This window comes from Euprymna scolopes, chromosome 33 (genome assembly GCF_053919585.1).
Source record: "Euprymna scolopes isolate OS-2025 chromosome 33, ASM5391958v1, whole genome shotgun sequence".
Classification (NCBI taxonomy): Eukaryota; Metazoa; Mollusca; class Cephalopoda; order Sepiida; family Sepiolidae; genus Euprymna; species Euprymna scolopes.
The window spans coordinates 30,936,615-30,946,956 of NC_136514.1; positions in this window are offsets into that span (position 1 = coordinate 30,936,615).

Sequence of the window (10,342 nt, forward strand, 5' to 3'; positions counted from 1 at the left end):
GAACAGACATCTTTCTACTCATCTCCCTACATAATATCCTTGCAACTTATGTCCCCGATAGTAGACGACTACATCAAAGTGGCACTGTGCCTTGTCTCGAGTGAAAATGGAATAAAAAAAAACTTCCTGTATATTGTGGTTGAATTACCTATGATTTAACTGATCCATATACATAAATACAAGAAAACAGGGCATCTAAATCCAGAGATACAACAGAGCTTATTTGTTGTCCAATGTATTATATTTTTTACTAGAATATCTTGTTCTTTTCTTTTCCAGTTTTAACAACTAGTCCTTTACTTTTCCATGTTTAAGCTTAACCATATTACTTTTCATTCTTGCATTTTTTATTGCAATCCATGATTTTTCCAGAACTTCCAATAAATTCCCTTGTTCTTTGTTTAATTTCATTCTTATTTTTTGCCCCGTTAAACAAATGTAATAACAATTTACAACACTCGTCTGCTTTCAATAAAATTCATCTCCGTTTCAGGCTTTCATTCTCTCTATTTCACTTGTTCTTCTCTTTTCGAGACAGCAGTGAATAAGTAGTAACAGTAGTCGCTGAAGCGACGTGGTTGCTATGGAAACCAGTCATAAAAAGCGTTGCTCACCTCCTTACATATTCTACGATTTTGAACTCCAGAAAATGTTTTACTGAACGATCATTTAAATTTTTTTTTCACAATATAGCTAAGAAAGTGAAATAATTGTTTGAAATTCGGTCGAAAAATGAGCGAGCGGTTAAGTTTTAAAGCAGTTCGAAATGACTAAAACTGCCACTAAACCATATATTCAAACATGGTATATATATATATATATATATATATATATATATATATATATATATATAGTTTTAAAAAAAATAATACACGGAAGTTTCTCGAGAGCTCTTTCGGCTATCATCTCGTCAGGAGAAAATCGATAGTAACCTAAATAATATTGTGTCGAAAAATAAAGAGTTCTAATGGGGAACTTATTAAATGTGCCAAAAGTACGGGGACACTAATTAAATTTATTTACGTTTAAAAACGATTAAAATATTGGCACAACGAGGGAGAAAAAAAAAAGCGGGAGAAAAAATTCAAAGTTCCCCAAAGAGAAACAATGCGTTTGATGTTTCTTTTTGCGGCCTCCAAAATCTTTAAATGGTTTTTGCGGCACTGTTGAAGTAAATACTTAAAGTTTACGCATAAATTTATACTTTCGCTTATTAATTTATGTGACTAAATGAAGCAGTAATATATATATATATATATATGTATATATATATATATATATATATATATATATATATATATAAAATAAGAATTACAGTTAAGTTTACCGAAATGATCCAAGATGGCAAAACTAAAGTAAATTATAAATATTAAACAATTAATATTTATAAAGCAATCTCAGTAGGTTCTTATATATATATATATATATATATATATATATATATATATATATATAAAGTTTAGAAAATATATATGGCAATTAAGCTATGCAGACTTTTTCGCGTTTCATCCTTGTGAGGATTCATCAAGCAATTGCAATAACCTGACACATCATCACGAGGATGAAACACAGAAAATTCTTTGTAGCTATTACTACCTGTCTCTACATACATACTGAGGACCTTCGTAGTAAATACTGAAAATAGATACATCTAATTGTAAATACATAGAACCATCCAGACAGATCCTCAAAAGTTGCTGGTTGGCAGAACTTGAATTATAACAGAAATCCAACAAAACACAGCTTCCACAACAGATCAAGGAATGTCCATTAGTGAAACCTTACAGGTAAGAAGACTATCGAATCATTAACTCTGGAACTGAATAGATTAAAGGAATGGAAATCACGGAAATCACTTTAGAAGAAGCAAGAGAAGTTGAAAATATCAAACGATTTATGCATGAGGATAAAACAAAACTACCGTCACTAAGATATCAACAGAGAAAGAAATAAGAAACAGAAAAAGTGAACAAACTTCTCCAAGATATCCTAACTGATAAGATCACAGATCCAAACAATTTGATATATACTGGAGTGAAATCGGTAAAATATGAAACTAAAAATGGAAACTAAACATGACCAAAACAAAGAATCTACAAAACCTGGATGGGAAATAAGACTTGAAATCCAGATCACCAAAGAAACATATCCATAAATAAAATGAAAGAGAATAGGAATCTGCGGAAAAGAGGAAATCTGCTTCACAATGGAAAGACTTAATAAGCATCATGAAAAACTAAAACAAAAAAATGGCAGCAAAATAAGAAAAAATGAACGATACAAATATAAACCGCAACAATACAGACAAAACTTTGAAACTAATGAAATACAAATGCAAACTGAGGAATAATAAAAACGGAATAACCAAACCCAACAGAAACCAACCACTTCTGGAACCAGATATGGGGGCAGCCACAAGACCAAATGGCTGAAGGACATAAAGAACGAACTGGAGGAAATTGAAGAAGGAAGAGAAAAGGAAATTAAGTGAGAAACACCCAGGAAAACACTAAGGAAAATGGCAAATTGGAAAACACCAGGCCAGGATGGTATACAGATATATTGGTTCAACAAATTTATGACACTACATGATAGACTGGTGCACAGTTTGAGAAGATGCATCTACAAAGCAGATGTCCAAATGAAGACTAACGTTAATACAAAAAGACGCTGTAAAGAGGGCGACACTAAGCATTGAACTGCGTGACTGAGTGAAAAGATCTACACTTCCCTTAGCACTCGTTAACTGCTGCCTGAAGAACAAAAACGATCCCGAAAAGGAAAAAGAGGGACACTCGACTTGCTAAACATAGACCAAAATATATTGAAAGATGCTAAAAGCAGGAAAAAGAAAGAACATATCCATGACATGAATCGAGCACAAGAAAGCCTATCACAGAATTATACAAGCACGGATAATTGAATGCCTAAAAATGTACAAAATACCCGACAAAATTATTAATGTAATTAAGAAAGCAAAGGAAACGTGGAGACTGGAGATGACAACTGGAGGGCAACATAGCCATGATGCCACTCAACTACGTACTTAGAAAATATGATGCCAACTTCAAGTTTACAACACAGAACAAAGAATAAACCACTCATGTATTTGGATGACTTGAAACTGTCTGCAAAAAAAGGCAGATCTAGAAAATCTGATAAACACAACCAGAATATTCAGTCAGGACATTGGAATGTGATTTGGGATGGAAAAGTGTGCACTACTGGAGATGAAAAAGGGAAAGCTAGAAACATCAGAGAGTATTGAACTTAAGAGGAGATGAGGGTGCTTAGAGAATATGACACTAATATTTAGGTGTTCTGGCAGCAGACACCACCAACTCTACAGAAATGAAAAAGAAGGTTGGAAAATTGTACTTGAGAATGAATAAGAAAACTATTAGAAACAAAACTACACAGTAGTAGGAATAAACACCTGGAAAGTATGGTTAATGAGGTACTCTGGACCATTCATATGCTGAGCAAAAGAGGAACTTAGGAATCTTGATCATAGGAATAGAAAACTGATGACGATGGACAAGGCATTACACCTAAAAGACGATACCGATTGAATCTTTGTGAAAAGAAACGAAAAGGGAAGAATCCTACTAAATATAGAAGATTGTGTAGAAAGTATACAAAATACTTGGAAAAGTACATGAACCAGAACACAGAAAGATTGATCAACACAGCCAGAGACACGGCCAGGAAGAACAATACAGAACATAATGATATATATATATATATATATATATATATATATATATATATATATATATATATATATATATATATATATATAAACAGAAAGGAAAAAAAAGAAAATTGAGAAGAAAAATAGCTACATGGATGATTCATAAGAATGACAAAAGAATGGAATCACGTAAATAACTGGGCATGGCTAAGGAAAGGACACATGAATAGAGAAACAGAATCTGTACTGACCGTTGCACAGAACAACACGATTAGAACGAACCATATTAAAGATAAAATAGATAAAACACAGAAAAAACAGACAATGTAGACTTTGTGGACAAAAAGACGAAATGATAGACCACATAATAACTAACAGAGAACAAAGAAACAGAATCTGTACTGACCGTTGCATGCAAAAACGCGATTAGAACAAACCATATTAAAGTTAAAATGAATATATTTTAATAGCCTGAGGTGTCCCTAGCCCCTAACGTAAAAAGTGTGCTGAAGTATTTTCCACGGGCAGAGTGCAGGTGCCCATGATACGCTAGTTTTTAACCCCAGTTACTAAAATAAAATAAATGAAATTTTGTCTCATCAGACCATACATCATGGTTCCAGTAATAAATGGGTTTTGTTGACATGTCTTAAGCAAACTGCCTGTGGGCTTTCTTTTGTATTGCCTTCAGAAGAGGCTTCCTCCTGGGGTGATAGCCATGCACACCAATTTAATCGACCCTGTCGGTGGGGCATTAGAATACGCCGACTGCCCCCTGCAGAGGGTAAAAGTCCCTCAATGGGCGTCCTGGATATGATCTTAAACTGTATCCAGTGGTGAGGCCCCAGCTTATGGGCTTTGGGGAGTGTGAGGCCACCCTTTAATTGCCATTGCTCCCAGGTCCACTCTGACCCGGAGTGGTAATACCTGTTAGGGTCCCAACTATGGGTTGAATAGAAACCGACGTAAAAACAACAAATATATTCTATTAAAATATTTTTTCTTCAAAATCTTTGGATTCGGCATGATAATGGCCCAAAACCCAAAATTCGGCATGATAATGGCCCAAAGCACACATCCAAGACCACCACTGCTTTACTGCAGAGGCTAAGGGAAAAAGTGATGGACTGGATAAGCAGGAATCCAAACTTGAACCCAACAGAACATCTTTGGGGCATCATCAAGCAGAAGTTGGAGATGCGCAAAGTCTCAAATATCCGCCAGCTCTGCAATGTCGTAATTGAAGAGTGGAAGAGCATTCTAATTGTTACATGTGACGTTCTGGTAAACTCCATGCCCAGGAGAGTAAAGGCAGTTTTGGATAATGAGGGTGGCCACATAAAATATTGAGAGTTGACATGTTGTATGTTAATATTGACAACTTTTCGTAAAGGATGTACTCACTTTTGTTGCCAGGGATTTAGCTTTTAATGGCTATATTTGGAGTTATTTTGAAGGGACAATGAATTAGCTCTATTATATATGCTGCAGACAGACTACTTTTCATTGTGTCACAAAAATCATTATTTCAGTGTTGTCCCATACAGAAATGTGGGGTGTACTCACTGTTGTGATACACTGTATATATATATATATATATATATATATATATATATATATATATATATATATATATATATATATATATATATACAGTGTATCACAACAGTGATAAATATATATATATATATATATATATATATATATAAACATTCATTTTTCTTAGGTTAATTAGACGTGTATTAATTAAATGTCTGCTTCGTAATTAGATATGTGGTGGAACGTGAAAATTTGTTTCTTAGCATGTATGTATGTATGTATGTATGTATGTATGGATGGATGGATGGATGGATGGATGGATGGATAGATATGTGTACGGATTATATATGTGAGTATGTGCCCGAATTCACAACGGTCTAAAATGGATAGCGACAGAGCGTTGCTGATCACTGTGACAAGGAGCTAGGCAGAGGGTGATCCGCCCATCTATACAACATAATTATGCTACATAGAGAGCAGATGAATAAGGCGTGGACTGGGGGAAAACGATCCCGGTTGCATAGTTCGGTGGTTTATGTGTCAACGTATCTTTCCAATTTTTTCCATTTTTTTCGAACGACTCAATTCACTTTTGGCAAAAGCTGAATAAGTTTTGCGCATAACACGTCGAGGATACGTCTCCGAAAATCTGTCCAACACAGACTGAGTTATATTAGATTACTGTGATGGCCTTGCATCTGTCACGGTGACGTTTGATGTTTTGCAGTTCTGGAAAGTCAACCCACCTAGGCTTTACCTTCTCTTTTAGAAAAAAGGTCTGATTATTGCTAATAGCCTGAAGTGTCCCTAGCGTCTAATATCAAAAGTGTGCTCCCCGGCCGGAGTGCAGGTGCCCATTATACATTAGTTTTCATCCCCAACTACCAAAATTGTGTTACATCTTCTTTCAGTGTAAGGGTGGCAAATACGTAATTTTGGGCTTTTTGTTTAGGAGCAAGTATAGTGTCTGTTCTGATACGCATCCATTTCTGTCGTCGGCTTATGAAAGATTAGATCTTCTAGACTTATTTTGGTTACTATCCATGGTACCTGCTTTCGAGAAGCTGGAAGTTCGCTATATTAAAAAAAAGGCGACTTTACGTCATGCATTGGAGAGGTAAGTAAATAGGAGCTTATATAGCGATGTAAGTAAATAGGAGCTTATATAGCGATGTAAGTAAATAGGAGCTTATATAGCGATGTAAGTAAATAGGAGCTTATATAGCGAGGTAAGTAAATAGGAGCTTATATATCGAGGTAAGTAAATAGGAGCTTATATAGCAGGGTAAGTAAATAGGAGCTTATATAGCGAGGTAAGTAAATAGGAGCTTATATAGCGAGGTAAGTAGAATAAAAAGTGAACCTTGTGTTTACTTTGGAGAATCTCGTTACACTCGTTTCCCTTTATTTTGTTCGTTTTTATGGAAATTGCTCCAAACGCAGAATGAAGCCACTTGATGTAAGGAGCTAAAAAATATTCCTTCAAGATCCAAACTTGTGAACCATAAGTGTTAGATGGAATAGATTCTAATCCAGAAAACAGCAATTCTTCCCTCTTTGTCAGAAACATTGCTCCTGGAATGTGAGGGCTAAAAGACAAAATAAGAGAAGTGAAAGTTACACGTCTGCCGAAAGTAAACATGTTGTGTGCCAATAACGTGGTTAACGCGGTTAACACGGTACTAACTTGAAGCAACTTTCTACTCTCCTTCTATCCTCACATTTCACGAGCGACGTTTATGACCAAGAGGGAATAATTGCTATTTTCTGGATTGGAATTTTTCGTCTAACATTTATCGTCGACTAATTTTTTTTTGTCCTTGAAGTAGCATTTTTAACCGTTTACATCAAGTGGCTTGTCTGGAGCGATGTCCACAAAAAGTAGAAATGTAACTTCAAATGTCGATAAATCAGCTCTGTTGCTAAGGATATTGCGAAACTGGGCGGGTAATTCTAATGCTATAGAATTTACTTCACTCTTGGTGCAATCCTTCACCTATATATATATATATATATATATATATATATATATATATATATATATATATATATAGAGAGAGAGAGAGAGAGAGAGAGAGAGAGAGAGAGAGAGAGACCAGGCTTGTTAGTCTCTCTACTTTATCCGTATTTTCATGATTGTTGTTCGACTGAGCTCCAATCTCTGTTCCCTTTTGAAAGACATGCGCTGCTTTGGCAAAAGATATTGGAGAGGGCGACATTGAGTGTAAAAACTTAAAAGAGAGATTATAAATTTCGTCAACCTCGTGGACAGTAAGAAGTGTATTACATTTTCCGCTATTGACTGTGTAACTTCTGAAATGCACATTTATCGATTGATATCCAAACATAAGCGTTGCACTCAGAACTGATACCATATTGCCAGTTACATTGACATTATGCGAGTGCAGGTTCTCTAAATTGAAACTAATTAAAAACGTTTTTCGAGAACTTCGCGTTTTAGGAAAGACTGTCTGGCTTATCTGTTATAAGTATTGAAGATGGAGTAAGCCGAGTAATTGACACGGGGAATTTAGTACAGTTTTTCACAGAGCAAGCCAGAAAAGTGAAATTCTAATTATAACGTGTACAGAGACACAAATTTCCTTCAATTCCATTTTTGGAAAAAATCTTTCATCTTTTTCGGCTCTGAATTAAACTTTTTGCCGACTCCATTTGTTGCTTCAGCATGCACAAATTTTTGTGGGATGGAAAACCTTTTTTAATACCATTTTAAAGAAATATCGAAAGTCGTTTATATAAACTGTGTCCATCGCTTTATTGCAGATTACAAAATAATCAATATTTCAGTAAATATAAGTTATAAAAAGCTGAAAATTACACCATCCAAGGACTGTATTAAGGTGAGATAAATCCTAAAATTTCATCAAAATTCATGTTATATTTAAAAAGTTATGTTATTTTTTTAATATTCAAGGAATTTTTACCGTCCATCGCTTTATTGCAGGTCTCATAAAATGCCAAAAAAAGGACGTTTAACAGCTACCGAGAAGCAGAGGATTATTGCAGGACTAGCAGAAGGACTCTCGATCATGAATTTAGCTACAGAACTAAAAAGGGATCCCCGAACTTTAGCTACATTCGTCAAGAACCCCAACATCAAGTCCAGGAAATATAAGGGCACAAGGAGGAACCTTTCTGATCGGGATCTTCGAAAAATTCGTAGAGAGATTGTGCGCAACCCAAACAGCATCAGTGCAACAATTTTTGCGAGGGCTGGAGTCATACCAAGGTCCAGACAAGCCCGATGCAATGTACTGAATGAAATGGCAAGGAACATCAATCCTATTCCAAGGCCTCCATTGAGCCAAACCCACAAAGAAAAACGATTGGTTTGGGCACAAAAATATATGAAAATAGATTGCCAAAATGTTCTGTTTACAGATGAGGCTCGTGCTACCCTTGATGGACCGGACGGATGGGCCAAAATTTGGAATCCAAATGGAACTCCAACGCCTTATAGATTTCGTCGCCAACAGGGAGGTGGAGGCATAATGTTTTGGGCGGGAATTATTGGGGATAAGCTATGTGGACCATTCCGAGTGCCAGAAGGTGTCAAGCTCACCAGCAATGCCTACACAGCCTTTCTAAATGAGAATTTGTTACCATGGCTAGATGATCTTCCCTTGTCACGTCGTTTTAAGATTATTTTTATGCATGACAATGCCCCATCTCATGCTGCTAGGGCAACTACATCCTTCCTTGGATCTCAGGGCTTTGTTGGAGAAACCCTCATGTCCTGGCCACCGTGTTCTCCGGACCTTAACCCCATCGAACACCTATGGTCAATATTGAAACAAGGAGTTTATGAGGGAAGAGAGCAGTTTTCTTCGAAGGATGCCCTTTGGAACAAAATAGTCGACGTTGCCAGAACCATTACTACATCTCAGATCAAACAATTGACCTCCTCGGTGGACAAAAGGTTGTTTAATGTAATTTCAAAACATGGGGGATATGTGGACAAATAATCCGCTTGTTTGACACTTAGCCCTCGGGATGTGCCTTTGTTTTTGTTAATTTTCCCCAGAAAATGTGTTCAATATAAATTTATGATGCTTTGGTATTGTTTTATTGAGCTAAAACATTATCTTAGAAGGCTTGCAATAAAGCGATGGACGGTGAAAATTCCTTGAATATTAAAAAAATAACATAACTTTTTAAATATAACATGAATTTTGATGAAATTTTAGGATTTATCTCACCTTAATACAGTCCTTGGATGGTGTAATTTTTAGCTTTTTATAACTTATATTTACTGAAATATTGATTATTTTGTAATCTGCAATAAAGCGATGGACACAGTTTATATATATATATATATATATATATATATATATATATATATATATATATATATATATATATACACTTGTGCCCGATATTATTCATACCCCTCTGATCTTTGATATTTCTATAAGAATATTGCTCAAACCAGAAGGTAGACAATATTAAAGGGATTTCAAACAATAAATCAAGCATAAGCATTTAATTTAAACTCAACAAATAAATAAATTATGCAAGTTTGAAACAGTATACAAAGAAAAACAATAATGGCACTAGTTCAAAATTATTCATACCTCTCTTACTAATAGTCAATAGCATGCCCTTTATTCTTAATAACTGCCTGTAACCGTTTTGGATATTTATCAACAAGGTTTTTACAAGCATCAACACTGATTTTTTACCATTCTTCAATGCAGTAGTTCTCCAAATCCCTCAAATTTCTAGGTTTCCGCTTTTTAACCTTAGTTTTCAATATGTGCCAGAGGTTTTCGATAGGGTTCAGGTCGGGACTCTGGCTAGGCCATTCCAAAATATTAATTTGATTATCCTCAAACCATTTCTTGACTATTTTGGCAGTATGTTTTGGATCATTATCCTGTTTAAGGACCCAGTTTGGTCCTAAATGGAGCTTCTCCGCATCCTGTCTAATGTTTTTCTGGAGTATCTCCAAATATTGCTCCTTCTTCATGGTTCCATTTATCTTGACCAAACTACCTGGACCACTAGCCGAAAAGGAGCCCCAAAACATTAGGCTACCACCACCATGTTTCACCGTGGGTATGGTGTTCTTTGGGTTGTAAGCTTCTC